This window comes from Notolabrus celidotus, chromosome 4 (genome assembly GCF_009762535.1).
Source record: "Notolabrus celidotus isolate fNotCel1 chromosome 4, fNotCel1.pri, whole genome shotgun sequence".
Classification (NCBI taxonomy): domain Eukaryota; kingdom Metazoa; phylum Chordata; class Actinopteri; order Labriformes; family Labridae; genus Notolabrus; species Notolabrus celidotus.
In genome coordinates this window covers 38,218,851-38,242,167 of record NC_048275.1, presented here as the reverse complement: position 1 = coordinate 38,242,167, position 23,317 = coordinate 38,218,851, and the positions used below count along the sequence as shown (strand labels likewise).

General features: G+C 42.5%; 1 protein-coding gene across 1 annotated transcript in view; it reads right to left on the bottom strand.

Moving 5' to 3' along the window:
- col13a1 (collagen, type XIII, alpha 1) overlaps positions 1-22,395 on the bottom strand; it is a 117,603-nt gene extending 95,208 nt beyond the window's left edge. The window contains exons 1-2 of the mRNA XM_034682359.1: positions 22,373-22,395; positions 5,422-5,429 (exon numbers count right to left, since the gene is read on the bottom strand). The gene's annotated coding sequence lies outside the window, so the exon portion shown is untranslated. The remainder of the gene's footprint in view (positions 1-5,421; positions 5,430-22,372) is intronic.
- Positions 22,396-23,317: the final 922 nt, after the last annotated feature.

Sequence of the window (23,317 nt, the reverse complement as noted above, 5' to 3'; positions counted from 1 at the left end):
ATCTCGTTAACTCTACCTTATTTTTAACTTTTATTTCCACTCTTACTTATTTTATTAATTTGACTGTGTTGATTTTCTTTTCTTTTTTAAGTATTTCTTATGTTTTCATGCCTTCTATAATTCTGCCATTGCTGTTGTTTTCTCACTGTCTGTTACTCTGTGAAGCACTTTGGGCTACATGTTTCTATGTATGAAAGGTGCTGTATAAATAAAGTTGAGTTGAGTTGAGTTGAAATTGAATTACCTCAATATCATCCAAAACAAATGTGTGTAAAATGTTGATATTTCTTGTGTTTTCTACAGCTAAAAGAGCCTGGGGTCAAACTGACCCCAAGGAACACTGATGCGTAATTTTTTTACAGGAAATTGGAACATATCGACATTTCAATTTAATGTTTTCCCAGTTGTTCCCATTAAATTAGTCATGAAATATGAAGGCAAAAAAATGATGTTAATCATTAATTTAGTGACGTTAAACATTGAATGGGGTCAAATTGACCCCAAGGACAATTGGAGGGTTAACAGGCAGATTGTAAAGAACCCTGCTTCACTCCTGTGCACCTTCATCAGGGTCAGATTGTGTTTCCTATCATGTGTGAGACATAAGAAATATTAACAGCTCAAATGATTGGGCCTATTTATGACCTTGCATGTTTTCTTGGAGCAAAATCCTGTCCTGCTCTACTCTGGGAATCTGTGTTCAGGTCTTGAGTGACCCAGCACTTGGTACTTTGGTCATTATTGTGGTGATGTTAATTGTTGATGATGATAATGGAAGGTCTTAAATTGTTTGGTTGCTTCATTGTAGATGTTCCTTATTTAAAAAAAATAAAAATAAAAAAATCCTTACTTATTTTTGTGCATTGCCTTTACACTGCTTGGCAGTACCTGCACCCAAATTGACTTGAAGCACTTTGTTACTCTTACTGATCTTGTTTCCTCTTGTCTAGATCTTTGCTTGTGTTGTTCTTGTTCTTGTATATATGTCGCTTTGGATGAAAGCGTCTGGTAAATGACATTGTAACATTGAAACATCATTTTGATAATTAAGAACAAGTTTGGCCTCCCCAGTTCAAGACCTGGCTGTCTGACCTCACCTGTGTACTGCACATGGAGAAAATCCGGTATGGCATGATGGGCAATCTTACCAAATTTTTCAACATCTGGCAGCCCTTTTCTGATTATCTTGCCCAATTGGACAGAGTACCCTGACAGTGTCTGATTTTACTGCTCACCACTTACCTCTCTTTAAAGATTTTTCTTAAGAAATATTGTGCTAGTGATGCCATGTAGAATAATGTAAGCCCTGTTTTGTTTGTTTTTTGTGGTTTTTTTTGTTTGTTTGTTTGTTTGTTTTTCTGTCTGACTTTATTCTTTACGCTCTGTAAAACTTTCTGAAAATCTTAATAAAAACATGGTTTTAAAAAAAAGAACAAGTTTGGCCTCAAAGTGACGTGCAGTCGCCACTTCATGGCTGACATCAAACCAAAACATCCAGCAGGTTATAACCTCAGACTGGTTACTTTATGGTTCCAAACTTTGTGTGTAAAAACGTGAGGGGATGGTTCAGAGCAGGTCGGCCTCTCATGGCCCTGTCACACCTTGACGATTAAGCCAGCATATGCCAGCGTCTAAAAAAATTGGCTAGTACGCTGGCATATGTCACATATGTTATAGGTAGGTTTTGAATAAGTTAAGAGCACACTGAAGCACGCTGGTATACGTCTTAGTACGGCAGGTATGCAGCGTATGGATCATACGTCCGGCATATGCCTGCCATAAGTTGTAGATAAGTTCTGCGATGGTTGCCACACGTTCACACACATAGAGCTGTGTCTGCGTGTGTGAGAAGCCTTGGAGCCCTCACTCAGTGTCAAACAGCAGAGCCTCTGAAACAGAAGCTGAAGCCAGCATGTCAGAGTCTGCTGGTGTTCAATGATAAAGCTGCTGTTGTTGAATTCAATGAAGTTCAAAATGTGACGTTTTTGAAAGCACTGCAGTCAATAAGTGTAACTTGTTGTAAAGAGCAGAGGCTGTGTTCCTGCTGGTTTCAGTCCTCTGACACTCTCCACGGCTCATCATGTTATCTTAAGTATTCTCCAGTCTCCCTTGTGTGGTGTGTTTTTGTTCTTTGGAGAAACTATGATGAGCAGTATTTAGTATTTTCTGCATTTTTCTGCATTTTTCCAGAAACTTTCTGAAAGCTTTGTCATTACAGAGGAATTCAGCTAAAAGTAAGTGAGAACCAATCTTCTGATGAAAAACCTAAACTACTCAGACAATAAAGGATAAGGTGTTTGCCATACCGAAAGTTAAAACGCACAGTTAGAGAGGATGAAATCTGACCGAGTCCTGAAGACCAGAACTCTCAGATCCTGTGGAGGTATAAACGCAGTGAGGGTGGAAAATCCGCCTCACTGTTTGACCTTCCTCTGTAGGAACTATCCCTCAGACTTTCCAGGGAGGGAGATTTGGCAGCGGTGATTTTAACACTGACGCAGATGTACAAAAGTCAAACTCATAGTGGCCAGATGTTTGGAGTAGTGTTCCTAAATCCTGTGCCATCAAGGAGCAGGAGTGAGGGAGCTCTTCTTTGAAACCAGGGGCTTGATTTTTTAACTGTTCGCATGCATTCAACCAAACATGTAATCTGCTTATCCTGTGCAGAACTGCGTTTAGCTGCAGGTTACAACGCTGCACAGCTGAAGGATTACAGGTCTCTGCACAGCATCCCAAAGGTGTTTTTTGACCGCAGGAACTTTACCCCGGGACTAGGGACTTTACCCCGGAACTATGTGCGTTTCGACCAGTGGACCCAGGGTCTAAATTTAGTTCAGGGGTAGTTAATCTCCCCCTAAAAAGCCCCTGCTTAGGGGGTAGTACTTTTCAAAGGTCCCGGGACTTTCGGGGGCGGGGCCTGCAATACTGAACGTGTCTGATTGGTAGATTAACCTCAGTGTTTTTATTCCGCCCTCCGTCCACAATAACATCACACACATCTGTGATTCACTTGATTTCTCTTTCTTTCATTAGTTTTTATTTGTTCTATCTTTTTTGTATGTGTGTGTACTTTTCAAAAGAAGAAGCTGTGATTCTCTTGATTTAGCAGCTTGTAACAGTAGTCTTCTCTCAGCCCACCGTGAATGCGTCTCTCCTGGTGTTATGGTTTTAAAAGTGACCCTGTAAACTGGAGACCTTCAGCTGAACGTGTCAGTGTTTGTGGAGTTTACACAGCTGTTGAAACACAGAGGGAGTTCCTGGGAATGCAAACTAGTTTAGTTTTTATTAAGATTTCAAAATATCCTCATCAGATATTTAATGATCGTCTAAAGACGTATATGAGGGATGCATCCGGCTGAGAGTCTCCAGTTAACAGGGTCGCTGTTTAAACCAAAACACCGGCCGATCTCTGCCACGGCTTTTTGAGTTCAAAAGGATTTTAAAGCCGTGTTGAAATGTCTTTGCTACTCGCGCTTATCTCCTCTCACGTGTTGATTCAGTGAATCCATCTGTGATGAAATATAGCACCATCTAAAACAGACCAGCTGAGTCTCTTCATGCTAACAGGCTAACTGTTGTGTTGCTCATAATGATACCTGCCTGTCCGTCTGCTTCTATGGTGTCATCTGTGATGAATGGCATTCCTCTTTGTTTTACTGCCCTCTACTGTTCTGGTGGTGTAGTGCATTTACTTTTTTTCCCCTTCATACATCACTGGCCTGGTTTGCACAATCTACCCGGGACTTCAGCCCGCGGTCGAAATGCAGACAACAATGGGAGCACAGGAACCTTTTAGTTCCAGGTGAAGTAGTTCTGGGGGCTAAAAGACCCCAGAACTCTTGGTCCAAATGCACCTCAAGACTGACAGATCCACAGTCACAACTATAGAAAATATAAAGTCTCAAACCATGTACACATAGAGAGAACATGCAACAAGCTGGTTGGCAAATTTAAACCTTGAGTCTTTGTGATGGTTTGTGTTTAACACTGTTTACCACCAAGTGAACCCCGCTCACCCCAGAAAGATTCCCCAGCATTGGCCAGATTGCCCCTGAAACCTGACTTTGTTGAGTCAGACTTTAGCCTGATATTTCAGTAAAACATCTGAGTTAAGTCTGGATGAGCTGATGTGTAAACACAGCAGGTAACAGTCTGGGACATTCATGGAGAGCGAGTGGGCGTAGTGATGAAGTTTCTCTCCTTCCTCCTCTTCACTGCTCTCCTCAAATGTCTAAAGTTAGTTTTCTACTGTCGTGATCATGCTGTGGCAATGTCCTCATACATTTTGTAGACACTGTAACTATCCCCATCAATGAAAACCCCTCCTTCTCCTTCTCCTTCCTGCATGATCTTCCCAGACAATCCTCCCTCACTTAAAGGCCCTGTAACCCAAATCAACAAAAACATTCTACCTATGATATTTCAGACCATATGTTAATACTAAAAACTGTACAAATATTAGAACTCAACTTCCATCCATTTTTCAAAATGTTCAATTACGTTTTTCAACACATTTTCACACTGGGTTTTAAGGGGGCTGGTTTAACCTGATGTTTATTATGTACTAAGTATCCAACCAATCAGCTCCTCTGTGTGCACATACTACACTTCAGCCTCCTCTGCTCCGGGCGTCCCATGGTCCTGATGCCCCGGAGACTACGGAGTGATAAAACTAATAAATGATAGAAGTCCTGATTCTGAAGTATTTTGTGACTCAGCACTCAGAGACCATTGTAAATGAATCACTTTCAGATTCTGGAGTTTTGATGGCTTTAGATTCAGAGTCAGACGGCTCAAACATGCAGGCTGTGAACTCTCTCTTGACCTGTCAATCAAAGAGTTAGGCCACGCCCACACAGTCCTGAGAAATGCTCTGGCCTGTATAATAAGCTGTTTTTGAACAGAGTGTTTTCAGAGTTGTGGATGTTTATTTTCACTCAGATTTTTGTTGAAGCTTGATTACACATTACGTATTGATATTCTATGTGAATTTGAAATATTCCATTTTCATTTCCAGGGCCTGTAAACTAAACACATTATTAGAGCTGTGAGAGCGTATGCAGCCCGTACAATCTCGGGTTGAATCTGACATGTGAAAAGGAGAGTCAGGAAAATGTTTGTTTCTGAGAGACGTCCTTAAGTATCAGGGATACTGTGTGAGAAAGAGGTTTTATACATTTCAGTATCTCGACAATGATAGCAGAGAATCTAAAAAAGGAGAATCTCATGAAAGGAGACCAGAAACATGGTGCCTATCACCAGGAGAAGAAATGTGCAAACTATCACTGCAACCAGGCAAGGTGCTAAACTGACATCAGGTATGTTGGAGCAGACTTCAAGGTTCATTTACTTCACAGCAAAGTGCAAAGAGAAGAGTTACTTTACCACATGCAGGTCACACAAAGGGTCAGGTCTACTTACTGGAGGTCCTGTAAGACAAAGAGAGACAGAGAAGACATTTAGAGTTTCATTAGCAGCCCACATTACACAGATACAGTCTGAATAGTTCATAATAAAACCTTGTGAACAGTGAACTGCAGAAACAAAACCATGTTTGAGAAATATTCTCTACAGACTACGTTCAGAACTTTTGTACAACAGCGAACATGTAAACTTTCCCCCACCAAACATGATATTTCAAGGACATGGCGTTTCTTCTACCGCCGACACAGCCAGCTTTTTCAAAGACACGCCACGTCCAATCACTGAAGTGTAAACCACAGTATCAGTTTCAGGGCTCTCCATCTTCATGCATCAGAGCGGCTCCATGTGTGGTCCCCCTGGGACTGCCACAGTGAGCCCTGAAATGTAGAAACATTTCACTACCCTGGCAGAGTTTGAAATAGTTTGCCTACCAATCAGGCCTGGGATGGATGTATGGAGAGAGAGAGAGGGAGAAGCCAGATGATACATCATCATCATCATCATCATCATGTGTAGCTGGTGAGCAGCATCACCCCTGCAAGACTTTCCACCACACCCAGTCCTCATGAATGCAGGACTCTTGGCCTGCAGTGAGACCTTTCATTCAGTCATGTGGTCTGACTCCCTGAGCACGGGGCTGCTGTCTGTCTGAATGTGGCCTCAGCACAACGTTACTGCAGAACCTAAGAGCTGAGACTGCTACTGTTTCTGTCTGCAGCTCCTGTCTCTGTCAGGCTCACTGTGAAGTCTGTATGCAGCAACATGGGCTCATACACTTCATCAGTGCAATCAATCAATCAATCTTTATTTGTATAGCGCCAAATCACAACAAACTTTATCTGAAGACGCTTTTCCAAACAGAGCAGGTCTAGACCACTCTATGTCAAATTATGAACAGAGACCCAACACCAAGACAGGATAAGACTCAGTCTGACCCCACCTTAATCCACAATGAGCATTGCACCTCACAGTATTTAGCTAGTTACAGTGGAGAGGACAAACTTCCTTTAACAGGCAGAAACCTCGAGCAGAACCAGACTCATGTTAGACAGCCATCATGCCTCGACCGAGTTGGGTCTGGAAAGACAGACAGAGGGGAGTAAGAGAGAGAGGTGATAGTGATGAGACGAGTCATAAAAGCTGTTGCTGCTGGAGTCCAGCACGTCCGTATCAGCTGGAGTCCAGATCGTCCGCAGCAGGAGGACGTCTACGGCAACTCAGAGGAACCTACCAGACAAGGGAGCTCAGGGACTCCAGAAAGGTCTATGGTTAGTAACTTTAATGGGACAGGCAGAGTTAAAGTAAGTGATGGGAGGGTTGGGAGGAAGGGGGTGAGCTAGGATCCCAGTGTGTCAGTGTGCCAGTTCCCCCGGCAGTCTAGGCCTATAGCAGCATGACAAAAGCTGGTCCAAGCCTGATCCAGCTCTAACTATAAGCTTTATCAAAAAGGAAAGTTTGAAGCCTACTCTTAAAAGTGGAGAGGGTGTCTGCCTCCCGGACCCTGACTGGTAGATGATTCCAAAGGAGAGGGGCCTGATAACTGAAGGTTCTACCTCCCATACTACTTTTAGAGATTTTAGGTACAACTAGCAAGCCTGCATGTTGGGAGCGTAGAGTTCTAGAGGGGTAATAGGGCACTATGAGCTCTTTAAGATACGAGGGTGCCTGACTTTTAAGGGCTTTGTAGGTTAAAAGAAGGATTTTAAATTCTATTCTACATTTTATGTGGAGTCAGTGTAGAGAAGCTAACACTGGAGAGATGTGCTCTCTCTTCCTAGTTCTAGTCAAGACTCGAGCTGCAGCGTTTTGAACTTGTAACTTGTGTGTAAACCGTAGAAGTTGTGCAAGTCGGTTGTACTTGTTGTCCACTGCATGTTATAATATTTCACTTTTAACTTTAAGATGTTACCTGTATGTTTCACTCTTGTTATTAAACTTGACAATAAAGCATTGCAGCATGTTTGAATATTGTGGATTTAAACCCAGTCTGTATACACATGAGAGATCTTTATGAGACCACAGAGCATCCAAAAGGCTCACATGTCAAGCGAATTTATTGAAAAGCTCTGTTTTATTAGTATCTCCAGACAGGGAGACCTTTTTAAAATGTGCACAGTTTGGTGGCTCAGGTTATCCCAGGCTCAAAGACTCATCTGAGGCATGGGACTCACACCACCCTGTAAAACAGACCCTTCACAAACAGACCCTTCACAAACAGCTCCCATTGACCTTATCAGAAGCAGAGTGAGACACACAGGAGTCATCTGACAAAATCAATTACTGCTGAAAGGTGTCAGGGTTCACTGCAGGTGTTATTACCTCATTCACAGCAAGGTGCAGAGAATCCTGAATGACAAATCTCCTCTGTGAAATGTCAGATTAAATCCACGGTTTTTCAGGACGGTTATTCTACCTGCTCAGAGTCTGGGAGGCTGTTATCAGACCAGTCTGCTCACTGTGTGCACACATTAAAGAAGAATCAGCTGGAACGAGGACAGGAGACACTTCAGAGGAAGCAAGGGGGGGTCAAAGGACAACTCAATGAGAAGTCTTTGTAAGATTAGAAGACACTGACACCCCCTCTGACCCACCAGGGGCTGCTCTCTACTTACAGACCTGGGGACAAACTACTGTGGGAACTGATGGCAGCCTATAAACTACAGCTGATCTTAACACTTTGATAGATGTGCTCTCTTACTGACACTTCAGGTTTTCAATCTAAAGTCCCATTTCTAATCAAACATCTAATCCTAGGAGCTTCTTCTCAAGGGACTTGAAGGTTCCTCCAGCCCGCTGTGTGAGCTGATGTTTAAAGAGAGTACATGTTTTATATGTTTTCTAAATGTACTCAAACAAGGATCCCATACCCTGGCCAGTACAGCCTCCAGAACAGGGACATTCTGGGGATACCATAAAACCCCTTTGACTTTATTCAGAACCTGGTTTTCTTTGTTTCCTGTTTCATAAACTCTTCTTGGAGCAAAATTTAATTTTAAGGCAGCTCCTGCTCCTGATGCCTGACAGAGCAGACATGAAGATCTTTAGCCTGAGAACCAGACAAATCTGTCTCAGCATATGTGTGTCTAACATGAGTTAGACGCTCCATCATGCTCCCCTCCGTCCTGCCTCTGGTCTGCCTGTCACAGACATTTTCTAAACACCAAAGATGGCTGCCACTCATGTTGAAGGTTCCTTTGAGTTTGGTGTTGCACATGAACTATGATGAAGAAGAATCAATCCTTTCCTTTGACCGTGCTCCGCCCTCCTGCAAATATAATACCGCTTGAATCACCCTGAAAAATGTGCGTCATGATCGTGTCTTCAGATTTCTTAAAACTTCTATTTCCAGATTCCGGTTATGTTTAGACTCCAGTGTGCACCTGTCCCCTTCCCCTCATGCAGCCGGCTATCTTTGTCTCAGCTCCATCTGGTCCGTGGGGAATATTTTGGGATGTTATTTGGTCTGTTTGGAGACGCATGATGTACCAGCGTTAACTTTATCATTTATTTTAACTCCATATATTCAACCCTGCCTGAGTCTTATACAGGATCCAAGTTTCCCAGATGTGCTGTTGTATCAGATTGTTCTTCTTTAAGTGTTTGTTAAATCAAAGAATCATCTCAGAGCATGCTGTCCTCTGAACACACGTCAGGACAGTTTAATGCCTCCTCATGTTTTCTATGATGTATGTTTCTGCTTACGTGGATCTGCTTGAATCAAAAGCACCAGAGAAGTCTTACACACTGTCACTCTAAAGCTAACAGGAGCTGCCTAATCAGTCACACACTATAAGCACCTCTGATTGAGTAATTTGTGAGGTTTCTGTTATTAAGGCTCAGTTACAACAGGGCACGGCCGGTCCAGTCATTCCTGCAGTTGTCATCCACTCCCTAAAGGGAAAGCTAAGACCCTTCTATGCATGCGAGCGCAGGGAAAGCAAACATGGACGCTGGATTCCTGCTGCATTCTGGGCCTGCCATTACATCCTGTTGGCTGGAGGTGTTAGCCCAGGAGTTCTACATACTGCAGAGAACCTTGATCCAAAGGCACTTTGGGAGGCAGAGCGAAGGGGGTTCAAATATAGTGCATGAAAGTGGCGCCTGATGAAGGGCCGCTGAGGCAACAGCTTTACATGCAACAAGCAATGGGCACAACATGAAACAAACCACACAGTCATAAACACACACACACACTCACACACACACACACACACACACACACACACACACACACACACACACACACACACACACACAGAATCTGCTGGACTGCATTGATATCATGTATTCCAAGCCTCCTCCTCTCCTGGGCTTAGCTGTCTAACTATGGCCGACACCTGTTGTTGCTGCTTATGCAAGGCCTCTGGTAAGATATGGCCGGAAATGGAGATCTAATATTGCATGCCAACATGCAAAATCATGGGTGTTCCCCTCTGTCCTGCTGCTATTTGACTCAGTCATTTGCACAGTGCTGGCTGTTGCTGGTTCTCAAAGTGATGTTTCAACACAACGTCTGGGACAGCGTGCTGCAAAACTCACAGTCAACTTATCATACTGGACTTATTTAGGCCATAACCTCTGTACCACATTATTTCTAAAACCCTTCTATTCTCAGCTTACTCCACCGTTCGTGTTTCAAAGAGTGAACTGGTTTTCTGGGGCAGGGGCGCTGCCATCTTTAGCCTATCTCTGTCCCAGCATATGTGGAATTTCAGCTCTGAAAATATCCGGACCCAAAAAGCCAGCACGCCGTCCTCTTTGCCCCCTGCTCTCTCAGACTCCCTCCTTCTTTTCTTGCCCTTTTTTAAACACACAGAAGCAGCCGGTGTGAATGTTTTGACTGCCGTGACTTTCATTTGCTGGGAATCACGTAGAGATCCGAGGAAATGTGTCGGACTGCAGTGGAAGAGGACTGAGAGACATGTTGTCAGGAAGGACAGTGCTGGAAGACAGCCTGGGGAGACTCTCATGGTCCACAGGAGGGCGCTCCTGTGCCTGAATCTAAGGTTGTGAGCAGATGAGCTGAGAAGCAGCCACTTTTTGTATCAGCTGGATCAAACCAGTCTTCATACCCAAACTATGAAAGATTTATCTGCCTTACTCTCTCGCTGTCCTTTCGGGTATCAAGATGAGCAGAACTATGTTGTTGCTCTTCTGGGCATTGAAACCATGTTGAGTATGAGGAGGATGCACAGTGGGAATGAAGCTTGAGAAATTAGTTACACTCTCGATGGTAAGATTACTCCAAAGTCTGAGCAAAGAGAGGGTCAAACTGACACGTTTCCTCCTGCAGAGGGCTTCCTGCTTTGCAGCTACAGGACTGTGACCAACATTTGTTCAAAGTAAGAACAATGAAGGACAAGCTGCTCATGACTGATATATTCAATGATTGAAATTAGGCTTGGACTAGCTCTTAGTTATGCTGCTATAGGCTTAGACTGCCGGGGGAACTGGCGCACTGACACACTGGGATCCTATCTCACCCCCTTCCCCCCAACTCCCCCATCACTTACTTTAACTCTGCCTGTCCCATTAAAGTTACTAACCATAGACCTTTCTGGAGTCCCTGAGCTCCCTTGTCTCGTAGGTTCCTCTGAGCTGCCGTAGCAGCTACTACTACTCGTCTCATCACTATCACCTCTCCCTCTCTCTCTTATTCTCCTCTATCCCTCTTTCCAGACCCAACACGGTCGAGGCAGATGTGTGTCTAACATGAGTCTGGTTCTGCTCGAGGTTTCTGCCTGTTAAAGGAAGTTTGTCCTCTCCGCTGTAACTAGCTAAATACTGCGAGGTGCAATGCTCATGGTGGATTAAGGTGGGGTCAGACTGAGTCTTATCCTGTCTTGAAGTTGGGTCTCTGTTCATAATTTGACATGGAGTGGTCTAGACCTGCTCTGTTTGTAAAAGAGTCTTGAGATAACGCTTCTTGTGATTTGGCTCCGTGCTGTGCCGGATCAGAGATGGACCTGACACAGATCTGGTGGTATTTGGCCATTAGGCTGAGACAGTCAAGGCTGCATCAAAATTAATAGAGTGTTTAATATCCCATCTGTTTTTAGGTCTCTTACATGATGTACCTACTGAATGCAATGTTTCAATGGTTGCTGCTTTCAGACAAAGAGAAAAGTTTGTTGTGTGTCAGTTTTTGTTGTTTTTGCAGGATCAATGTGCGACACTCCGTCATGTGCAGGTAGGAGCTGTTTGTCAGCGATATCGTGTAATCAGGATTAAGATTGGTCTTCACTGTAAATCAGAAGGTTTGGACCAATGAGAGGCCCGTTGAATGCAGCAGGTGGTTCGAGGTGAGTTTGAGATCTTATTCCGCTTCATGCGAAAGCTCAATCCTGCCTGACGTCAAAGACTTCATTCAGAGACACGTTGACAGGAAAGTGTAAAGCCTGTTTGCATTGTGAGCAGAGCGTGTCCAATCACCTTCACAGCCACGCATTAATCACCGAGCTCTGAGGCCCAACCCTTCAAATTAGCAGATTTTAGTGGAAAGAATACTGCGCCATGTAAATTCACTTTCACACTTTGAGGGTTTTAAGCTGCAGTTGTGCAAACAGTGAGGGGATTAACTGAGGGGTGTGTATCTATCAAAGCATCAAACTGAGTGAACTTCTGCACCTCTCTGTCACTGGGAGGATAAAACGCCTCCAAGCCTCAGTGAGACCTGGAAAATTCATCTTTTTGCACGTTTCATGTCTTTCACCAATGGTTGCAAATATCTCCCCTCACACTCAAAGGCTTTCAGTTTCCAAATGAAAAAGAAGGCGGCCACATTAGTCCAAAAAATGAATTCACACTGACCTCTCTTTACTTAAAACCACAAGAGAATTCATGAACCTAACCAGCACCAGCACCAGGTCGAGGGTCTGAGACACATCAACACTTCATCACACATCGTTTCCATGTTCATTTCAAAAGTGCAGTAAAAACGAGCGGCCGGTAATGAAAGTCCCCGAGCAGACAGAGTCAGGACAAAGCTCCCATTCTCCGTCCTCATCCTCTGTACATGGACTACACATAAGACAGCTCAGCCTTTCCCATGGAGCTCTTAAAGCTTTGTCGTCTTGTAAAACATGAAGTCATTGTTTTAACGCTGCCTGTGACTTCTCGATGTCACGCTATGAAAATAAGACAAATGTGATGAAAACTTGAGGCACGCTAATGGGGAGATGTGATTTCTGCAAATCCATTCAAACTCCTTACATTATCAGTTATATCAGGGAGGGAGGAGCAGGGCCAGAAGGTCTTGAATGGGGGAAGAAATTTGCATCCTCAGCCTCTGTGGGATGTGACACCTTCAGAGTCCAGGCTGTGGAGCCAATACGCTTCAGGGCTGCAGTTTGAGCTGATGATATATCCATGTGCTGACTGAAAGTACCATTTATTACCTCTGAAAGTTCTGCAGGAAACATAGCGCATTAAATCAATTAGAGGCTAAATTGCCCTGTATTACACAAACAGCATCAGGGGCATTAAACCCTCCCCGGCTTTGGGAATGTTGTGCCATTCTTGTAAGTCATGAAGTCCTCTCCGTGCCAAACCTTTTCTGCAAAGAGAAAGGAAACTTTCCGAGAGGCCAGAGCTCCCAAAAACAAAGCTAAGCTTGAGATGACATAAATGCACAACAGCTCTCAGAGCAGATCACCTCAATGAGCACATTGTCCCTCTGCCAGAGGAGCCAGCGTTAACCTGCCGGAGGGATTACTCCCTGAGGAAGAAAAGCTTTTTAAAAACTGCTCCGGTCCAGTCTGGACAGAGGACCAGCTTCCTGCAGCTCATGGAAAGAAGAGCGACTGACAGAGATGTGCATGAATCATAGCTCTGTTTACCTTTTCACTTTGCTTTTCTCTGCTATTAATAGTTTCCTCTGGCCTCTTTGGAGGCAGCCGAACAAAATCAGAACATTTAACCTCTTAGCCCCTCCTCATTTCTCAGTTTCTACTTCCTTCATGTGTCATAATCTGTTTTCTGAGGCAACAAACATCCAACGAAGAGGAAATCTGAGCGTCTGAGCTGTCTTAATGCACTCTAAACCCGAGCAAGTTGAAATGACTCAGAGTGTTTGTGGTAACTGATTACACAAGACATTTTCAGTAGCGGAAATACAGTTTTTGAGTATAACTGAAATTATAAAATTTGATTTCAGTTTACTCAAATGTCTTCTTTTTTTAATTTTCAAGTTTCCCCAACTCAAATGTGTTAGTTACATTTTTTTATATTTTTAATTCATACATACAGGATGAAACTGAGTTCATGTCATGGTTTAGTTCGTTTAGTTCCTTGTGTTTCATGCCTTGGTTCCTCCCATAGACTGTATAAAATATGGACATAGTGTCAGGAACGTCACCCATCTGTTCCTGAGTGCTGTTTTGAACCCAATTGACGGCGGCAGCCATATTGGAAATGTGGAACTCAACCGGGCAGAGTGTGACGTAAAGGGGAGGAGATTGAGACTCAACAGCTATATGTTCCCGACCGGGAGTCAAGTCAGTCATGTCCTTATTTGGGCAAAAACTCATAATCTTAATATCTTTTGAACCGTCGCGTTAGAAAAAACTTCACCCCCCGTACAGTGTGTGCTGATAGAGAAATTGGCTACGTAGAGCAAAGCCGTTTTTTCCCCATTCATGTCTATGTGGTTTCCGGTGTTTCTGCAGCCAGCATCAAGAGGATTTTCGATGAATTGCAGTTTATAACACTTCCTCATGGGCTTCATCGTTTGAGACCAGAGGTTGCCGCATGGTTCCTCCCCATGTTTAGTCTGTATTAGTTATCCTTTGTCTCTCTTGACTCTTTAGTGATCCATGTCTCTTGTCGTGTTTTCTTAGTCTAGTCTTGTGTTTCCTGTTTTATTTTGTAGTTCTGAGTCCTTGTGTTTCCTGTTTTATTGTGTAGTTCTGAGTCCTTGTGTTTCCTGTTTTATTTTGTAGTTCTGAGTCCTTGTGTTTCCTGTTTTATTGTGTAGTTCTGAGTCCTTGTGTTTCCTGTTTTATTTTGTAGTTCTGAGTCCTTGTGTTTCCTGTTTTATTTTGTAGTTCTGATCCTTGTGTTTCCTGTTTTATTTTGTAGTTCTGAATCCTTGTGTTTCCTGTTTCATTTTGTAGTTGTGATCCTTGTGTTTCCTGTTTTATTTTGTAGTTCTGAATCCATGTGTTTCCTGTTTTATTGTGTAGTTCTGAATCTTTGTGTTTCCTTTTTTATTTTGTTGTTCTGATCCTTGTGTTTCCCGTTTTATTTTGTAGTTCTGATCCTTGTGTTTCCTGTTTTATTTTGTAGTTCTGAATCTTTGTGTTTCCTGTTTTATTTTGTTGTTCTGATCATTGTGTTTCCTGTTTTATTTTGTAGTTCTGAATCCTTGTGTTTCCTGTTTTATTTTGTAGTTCTGATCCTTATGTTTCCTGTTTTATTTTGTAGTTCTGAATCCTTGTGTTTCCTGTTTTATTTTGTAGTTCTGAATCCTTGTGTTTCCTGTTTTATTTTGTAGTTCTGAATCCTTGTTTTTCCTGTTTTATTTTGTAGTTCTGAGTCCTTGTGTTTCCTGTTTTATTTTGTAGTTCTGAATCCCTGTGTTCTTGGTTATTTTGTAGTTCTGAATCCTTGTGTTTCCTGTTTTATTTTGTAGTTCTGAATCTTAGTGTTTCCTGTTTTATTTTGTAGTTCTGAATCCTTGTTTTTCCTGTTTTATTTTGTAGTTCTGATCCTTGTGTTTCCTGTTTTATTTTGTAGTTCTGAATCCTTGTGTTTCCTGTTTTATTTTGTAGTTCTGATCCTTGTGTTTCCTGTTTTATTTTGTAGTTCTGAATCATTGTGTTTCCTGTTTTATTTTGTAGTTCTGAATCCCTGTGTTCTTGGTTATTTTGTAGTTCTGAATCCTTGTGTTTCCTGTTTTATTTTGTAGTTCTGAATCTTTGTGTTTCCTGCTTTATTTAGTTGTTCTGATCATTGTGTTTCCTGTTTTATTTTGTAGTTCTGAATCCTTGTTTTTCCTGTTTTATTTTGTAGTTCTGATCCTTGTGTTTCCTGTTTTATTTTGTAGTTCTGAATCCTTGTGTTTCCTGTTTTATTTTGTAGTTCTGAATCCTTGTGTTTCCTGTTTTATTTTGTTGTTCTGATCATTGTGTTTCCTGTTTTGTTTTGTAGTTCTGAATCCTTGTGTTTCCTGTTTTATTTTGTAGTTCTGAATCCTTGTGTTTCCTGTTTTATTTTGTAGTTCTGAATCTTTGTGTTTCCTGTTCTATTTTGTAGTTCTGAATCCTTGTTTTTCCTGTTTTATTTTGTAGTTCTGAATCCTTGTGCTTCCTGTTTTATTTTGTAGTTCTGAATCTTTGTGTTTCCTGTTTTATTTTGTAGTTCTGAATCCTTGTGCTTCCTGTTTTATTTTGTAGTTCTGAATCCTTGTGCTTCCTGCTTTATTTTGTAGTTCTGAATCCTTGTTTTTCCTGTTTTATTTTGTAGTTCTGAATCCTTGTGTTTCCTGTTTTATTTTGTAGTTCTGAATCCTTGTGTTTCCTGTTTTATTTTGTAGTTCTGAATCCTTGTGTCACCAGTTTAGTTTGAAGTCATGTTCTTGTGTGTTTCCCTCCTCTTGTGATTTCCCTCATTAGTCTCACCTGTGTCCTGTGTCCTCACCTGTGTTGATGACTCTGTGTATTTAGTCCTCATTAGTCTCACCTGTGTCCTGTGTCCTCACCTGTGTTGATGACTCTGTGTATTTAGTCCTCATTAGTCTCACCTGTGTCCTGTGTCCTCACCTGTGTTGATGACTCTGTGTATTTAGTCCTCATTAGTCTCACCTGTGTCCTGTGTCCTCCCCTGTGTTGATGACTCTGTGTATTTAGTCCCTCATTAGTCTCACCTGTGTCCTGTGTTCTCATCTGTGTTGATGACTCTGTGTATTTAGTTCCTCATTAGTCTCACCTGTGTCCTGTGTTCACACCTGTGTTGATGCCTCTGTATGTATTTAGTCCCTCTGTGTCCCCTGTCCCTTGTTGGATCACTGTTGGTCTTCCCTGTACCGGTACAGTGGTTTGGCGTTGTCTGTCCTCATTACTTGCCGCTTCATGAAGCGCAGTCATTGTGGTTTTTCAAGTGTGTGAAGACTTACATGGTGACGTTGATGACGTCATACGCAGCGTCCCTCTGGACACTCAAAAGTTGTTATTTGGACATGGTCAAACCTTCAGCCATCAAAAACCTTCAGACCCGGCTAACAAACTGTGTTTACAGGAGCTGATACAAGAAGAAGAAATGATGCTTGAGATCTTTATCATTGCATGTGAAGGAAACCCAGCCTCTACCTGACCCAACAGTAGATGAACTTATCCAGAACAAATGTCATCTCAGCAAAGGTTAAAACTACAAACTCTGAGTGTTTTATGAACGGGTTAAAACAACAGAACACACATTGTGCATGCCGCTCTGTTCCCTTCCTCTGACGTTTGACCCTTAAAGTCTAACCCTTTATCTGTAGACTATTTTTAAGTTCCTCTTCAGACATGGTCTATAAGAAGAACTCTTTCTGCTCTTTATAAGCAAACATGATGAAGAAACTAAAATGAATCAAATCAGCATGAAGCAGTGATACAGCTCACTCCATTATCCAGGCCCTGATATGTCTTTGAGTCTCATGTGGTCCTGACTTTCGTTGTTAGACCATCATTCTGTGTCGCCCCTGACACAGAAGTGTAAATCAGCCTTTAGTGTCTAACCTTCTTAATAAGATGCGCCTCGCTCTGGAGGATGTAAACACAGACTTTGTAGTCCTCATTTTTACTTGAAATAAAGATGTAAATGGAAATGAAGCTGCAGCAGAGTTTGAACTCCTCTTTAAAGACGAGTTGAGTGTAGTGACAGTGTGTTTGAATCCACTCTGGGTGAAAGGTAGTCAAGCTTTCAGAGTAATGTGTCATGGATTAGCCAGCGGAGAGGTGAAAGACATAGCATACTATATTTACTACACGTACATGTCCTTTAAATCCCATAGGGCTGCATTAGCTCCATGTTCCCATGCAACAAACCCCGCAGCAGGAACTCAGGAAGTGCACAAAGCTCAGGCTCTGTCATTAAGAAATTAGACTAAACATCAGTGTCCTGAACACGAGGTTACATTTCTCCGACTCGCTAATTTATCCAACCACCAGAAGTGCACAGTCAGGCTTTTCTCAGCAGACCAGAGCGCCTAATGAGCCTGCAGCTCAGCTCCTCTTTCATTCACCTAATGGTAGGGTTGCGTTCAGGAACTGACGGTGTGTTGAAGCTTTGCTTTTGTCCACAGTGAACTGTTGTTAGACCTGAGGGCAGGAATCAGCAAACAAAAGGTTTGTGCAGGGGGAAGAAATGAGATTGACTTTCCAGGAAGAGACGTTTAGAGGTTTAGAAAACTGACAGAGAGCAAAGCTTCATCTCTACGGAGGACAGACAGAAACACAGGGTAATTCAGGAAGACAGGGAGGCCAAAATATGGAGGAATTAAGAATATGACTGACTTCCTCTGTGAGATTAAACTTCCCACAATGGAAAAAGACCAAAATGTAAAGGTTTCACCGGAAAGGGGCTTCTTCTCAGCGCCCACCACCCACACTGTAACCCAAGAGGGGCCCCTGCTGTTAAATAACCTTCAGAAGTCCACCAGCCCCTGTCCTGAAAACAGATATGTCAAACCGTTCGCTCTTCCTTCACTCGATGACACCAGCTGAGGAAGAAGAGGAGCTGCAGGAAGTCATTTGTGGGTTTATAAAGCTCTGAGGTGACGAGTGGATGGAGTTTAACGGTCAGAAGTTGTGAAAAGATGAGATCTTTAAAATCAGACGAAGGATTTGATTTAGAGGCAGATTTGTAGCAGGCCGGTGTGTGGGAAGTCAGGGCTGCTGCGGGTAAACAGAGATGAGATAGTTTGGAAACTGAAGCCAAGTGTCTGTCTGTGTCTGTCTGTGTCTGTCTGTCTGTCTGCCTTCACTTTTTTTTTAAACACCAAAAAGACACAATGCAACCAGGAACACACTTTATGAGTTAGTTAAGAGACAATATGAAGCTGATGTAGAAGTGTTAAAATCTGCAGTTCCTTGAGCGTCCACTTGAGGCTGACTGCAGAAACACCAAACACCACATACACACCCATCCAAAGAGATGATCTTTACAGCAGTAATAAACATGTTTCTTAAAGAGCTCATAGTGCCCTATTACCCCTCCAGAACACTACACTCCCAACATGCAGACCTGCTCATCGCACCTGAAGTCTCTAAAAGTAGTATGGGAGGTAGAGCCTTCAGTTATCAGGTCCCTCTCCTTTGGAATCATCTACCAGTCAGGGTCCGGGAGGCAGACACCCTCTCTACTTTTAAGAGTAGGCTTCAAACTTTCCTTTTTGATAAAGCTTATAGTTACAGCTGGGATCAGGCTTGGACCAGCTCTTAGTTATGCTGCTATAGGCTTAGACTCCTGGGAGAACTGACACAGCTGTCAACTCAGCTGTCTGCATAATGTTTCCTTCTGTTGTGTTTGTTTTGTGGAAATGTCCTTTAACATGCTGGAGTGAAGTTAACACAGAAAGACACAGCTCCTCAATTAAAGCAGAGTATCTAGAGTCTAATCTCCCTCTTTCAGGTTCACGTGTGGAATCCAAGTTCCTGAAAACAGCAGGGCTTGAACATAATGAAGTTATCTCAAAGTATCTGGATTTCATGCAAAACCAGCTTTTAATTGTGCAGGAATCCCACCCTGTAAACACATCCGTCTATCTTTAGCACGTGATATCATTATTCTCAGTCATCCATTGAAGGCTGTTTTTAATACCAGGCAGAGCACGTGGCAGCTCTTTCCAGGCGCCACTCTCTTCCTGTCAGCCTCAAACTCACACATACCCCTGGGCGTCATGGGAGGGAAACCCCACCTCTGCCTGACCTACCAGCACATTAACTTATCCAGAACAAATGGCATCTCAGCAAAGGTTAAAACAACAAACTACACATTGTGCAGGCCGCTCTGTTGCCTTTCCTCCATCTCTGACCCTTAAAGTGCCTTTATCTGTGCACTATGTGAAGTCAGAGATATTATCTGTAGTGTGTAACAGCTATTGTTTTCTGAGCAGACAAATTAGAAGAGCAGACAAATTAGAAGAGCCGGTAGACTTCATACTGAGGCTGCATCATAACTTGAGTCCTGCTTTAGTGGCTTAGCCGTCCTTTCAGTGTGTTATGAATTACAGATGTGACATGATTTTTTGAATGCTTATTAAAAATCAAAGAGTTCATGCTAAGATTGTAAAAGTACAGTTTTTCAACATTTGCACAGGTGCCTGGTTGTAACACGACTTCCCGCCAGACGGTGGCTACAGAGCGTCTTAAAGCTGTTTGCTAGTCGCATTAAATAACAGAAGAAGAAGAATGTGAACTGCATTTAATAGCAAAAGAAGAAGAACATTAGTGACTGTCTGTTTCCGAAACGGCCTGCTACATACTACTTACTAATGTAGTAGGCAGTAGGTATTGCCTACTACATACTGCGTTTGAATTTAGTATGTAGTATGACTGTTCTGTTCGATCTGTCATGCAGCATGCTGATCCAGACTTCGCTGGATTTCCGGTTTCGGAAAGTGGAAGTAAACAACGGCGAAGCCGATAAATAAAATGTTTATTTAGCATCCATTTATGATTTAAAAAGTTAGGAAGTAGTTTATATGTAATTTGATAACTTTCACAGCACCCAAAAACGGATTTCCTCCCGTCAAAAAATGAGGAAAAAGAAAAAGCAGAACGAGCGCTGTGCATTATGGGAAACAGTACGCGAGGCAGACTGGTCCGATGCACACTGAGATATTTTACTGAATCAGTAGACATCCGGGGAGTTTTGGCATACTGCAGATTTTGCTCTTGTTCACATACTACTTACTACATACTGAATTTTGGACATATCAGTACGTACTGCTAGTATAGTAGGCGATTTAGGAAACAGCCACTGTCTCTGGAAATATGTGTGAGTTGGTGTGAGATTCAGAAATGGAGAACACAAAAGAGACTGAGCATGGCTGTAAAATGTAAATGTAGGGTAGTAGCCTAAAAAGGCCACCAGGTGTCCCTGTTGAGCTGTTTATCACAGCCAGATTGAGCAATTCCTGCTGTTTTGCTTTCTGTTTTGTCCCTCCTGTGACACCGTAGTTCAGAAACTGTTGGATTTTGGAGCGGACGTGATGTTTGTTGTTGGAGACATTACTTTTGTGTTTTTGAGATTAAATTTCCTGGTCTAAACCACATCCCGAACCCGGCGTCCAGTGTTTCTCTCCGCACTGCATCCCCACATTCCAAACAAATAACACAACGCAGAGTCCCAGGGGAGTGTAGAGAGGCAACTACGGCTGGACGTGCAGATAAAAAGGGTTACATAAACATACACGCCATGCCGCTGTGTCACTGAAACACCGCCATAAAGATCGAGACAGACGCTGACAGAGCACGCACGAACATTTGCCAAAAAGCTGCCCATGAATATCAAGTTGTATTTTGGCTTGAAATGCCCATCTGTATTATGAATGTAGTTAAAAGTTCAGAATCACAGTTAGACCATTAAAGGGGACATATCACGCTTTTTTTATCAATATATATTGGTCTAAGAGGTCCCCAAAACATGTCTTTAAAGTTTATGCTCAAAAAAACACTTTGAAATCAGATTTTGGTCTGCCTGAAAAACCCTCTTCTTCAGCCCTCCTCAGAACACTCTGTTTTCTCTCTGACCACGCCCCCTCAGGAAGTGGATGTGCCCTCGGCTCTCCAGCACGTTGATCTAATGTTTACATGTTGGCTGAATATACACGGCTGCTCAGAGATCGCGTTGCTTCAACCCTCTGAATCTGATCCAGAATCTGATCCTGACGGAGAGGCGCCTGTAGCAGGACCTTTCTGAAGGATTGGTCACAGATTTAGTGTTTCTTGTTGTTTTATTTATCAGTATGTCGACGTGTGTCTTGGTACACAGCTACGAACATGTAGCTATGTGGCTATGCTAACTAGTGCTAGCACTTATCCATGATAAATAAAAATCATCCACTAGATCTTCAAATCTGCAGACGTGGGGAGTAAAACCGACCTCTACCAGAAAGGCAGCGGGACCTTTTCTGAAGGATTGGTCACAGATTTAGTGTTTCTTGTTGTTTTATTTGTCAGTATGTCGACGTGTGTCTTGGTACACAGCTACAGCTACAGCAATGAACATGTAGCTATGTGGCTATGCCAATTAGCGCTAGTACTTATCCATGATAAATAAAAATCATCCACTAGATCTTCAAATCTGCAGGCGTGTGGAGTAAAACCGACCTCTGCCAGAAAGGCAGCAGGACCTTTTCTGAAGGATTGGTCACAGATTTAGTGTTTCTTGTTGTTTTATTTGTCAGTATGTCGACGTGTGTCTTGGTACACAGCTACAGCTACGACATGTAGCTATGTAGCTATGCTAACTAGCGCTAGCACTTATCCATGACAAATAAAAATCATCCACTAGATCTTCAAATCTGCAGACGTGGGGAGTAAATCCGACCTTTGTGTTTATTAAGACAGCCTACAACTAGCATGCCTCCCTCCTAAGCTCCTTGTTAGCACACATGTGTGCAGGGAATGAAAAACGGAGGAGGGGTTGAGTTGTATTTTATACAGTCTATGGGCTGAACAAGCTCCAAGCTCTGACTCCGTGACAGACCGGATATTGTTGTTACGTAACAAAAACACTGAAGTCTGAAACGGCTGGTTTCACACACATTTACAGAAAGGTGGAGAAATCAGAACAGGGGCAGAATGGATTCTTTTCATTCTCGGGGGGTTTGTAGACATGCCAGGGAAACATATTTCAGGTAGAGAACCATTAAAAAGTCAATTTTGCATGATATGTCACCTTTAAGAAGTGCCCTGATGAGTCTGAACTAAGGGGTAATTAAGTCAAACATACAAACACTTACCCAACCTGTCTGCTGTTAACTTCCATAACAGTCTGCAAAAAACTGAAGGTGAACTTAAAATAGGACCAACATACTGTATCAGCAGGGGCGTGTCCAGAGGGGTGGCATGGGCCCCCCTCCAAACTGGATTTGCCACCCCAGGTGCCACCTTATATTCTAATGATTTTGTATTTGCTTTGTCAGAGTGTGGGATGTGTTAGACAGCAGGGAACATGTCTTCCTTGAAGCCTAAGTGTTGTAGCAGGAAAACAGGCGAGTGGGGCACCGATGGCCGAGTGCAGGGGTGTCCAAACTTTTTTCAAAGAGGGCCACATTTGATGTTGTCAGAATACCTCAGGGCCAGTGGCTCCTACTGAGACTTTGGAATCCTAAAAGTTATATATGAAATCTCTATTTAATATTGATTATTTTTAATGTTTTCTCAATCAAACAGTAACTAGGAAGTCCTCAGTTCTCCACAAGCCATGTAAACATTAGCAAACGTTATCTTCTTCAGACAACATTTTAAGAACAAAATAATTATTTTCCTGCATTCTGAACATTTTTTATGCACCAAATTTTGCCTTTTCTCTACAATTTCATGATTTTGATCTTGTCTTGTGTCCTCTTTTGTGTCTTCTGACCTTTTGTGTTCATCAAGAACATTTTCACATCATGATAAGAACTAATTTAAAAACCTGTCAGCTTTAAGAGTTCTTGTGTTTCTTCTTTATTGCCGTCTTGCAGAATTCCCAGTTCTTTGGCTTTATACAGGTAGTCCATATGAAGCTTTTTGAGACGTTTCTGAATTGACTTTAGTTTTGTTTTTGCGCTTGAGAGAAACTGCAAATGTACACATAATTCAGAAGGTGATTCATTTCTTTGCTATTAATAACACAATTTAAGATGGAAGCTTGGGGCCATAAATATATGGACCTTGGGCCACAATTGGCCCCGGGGCCGTAC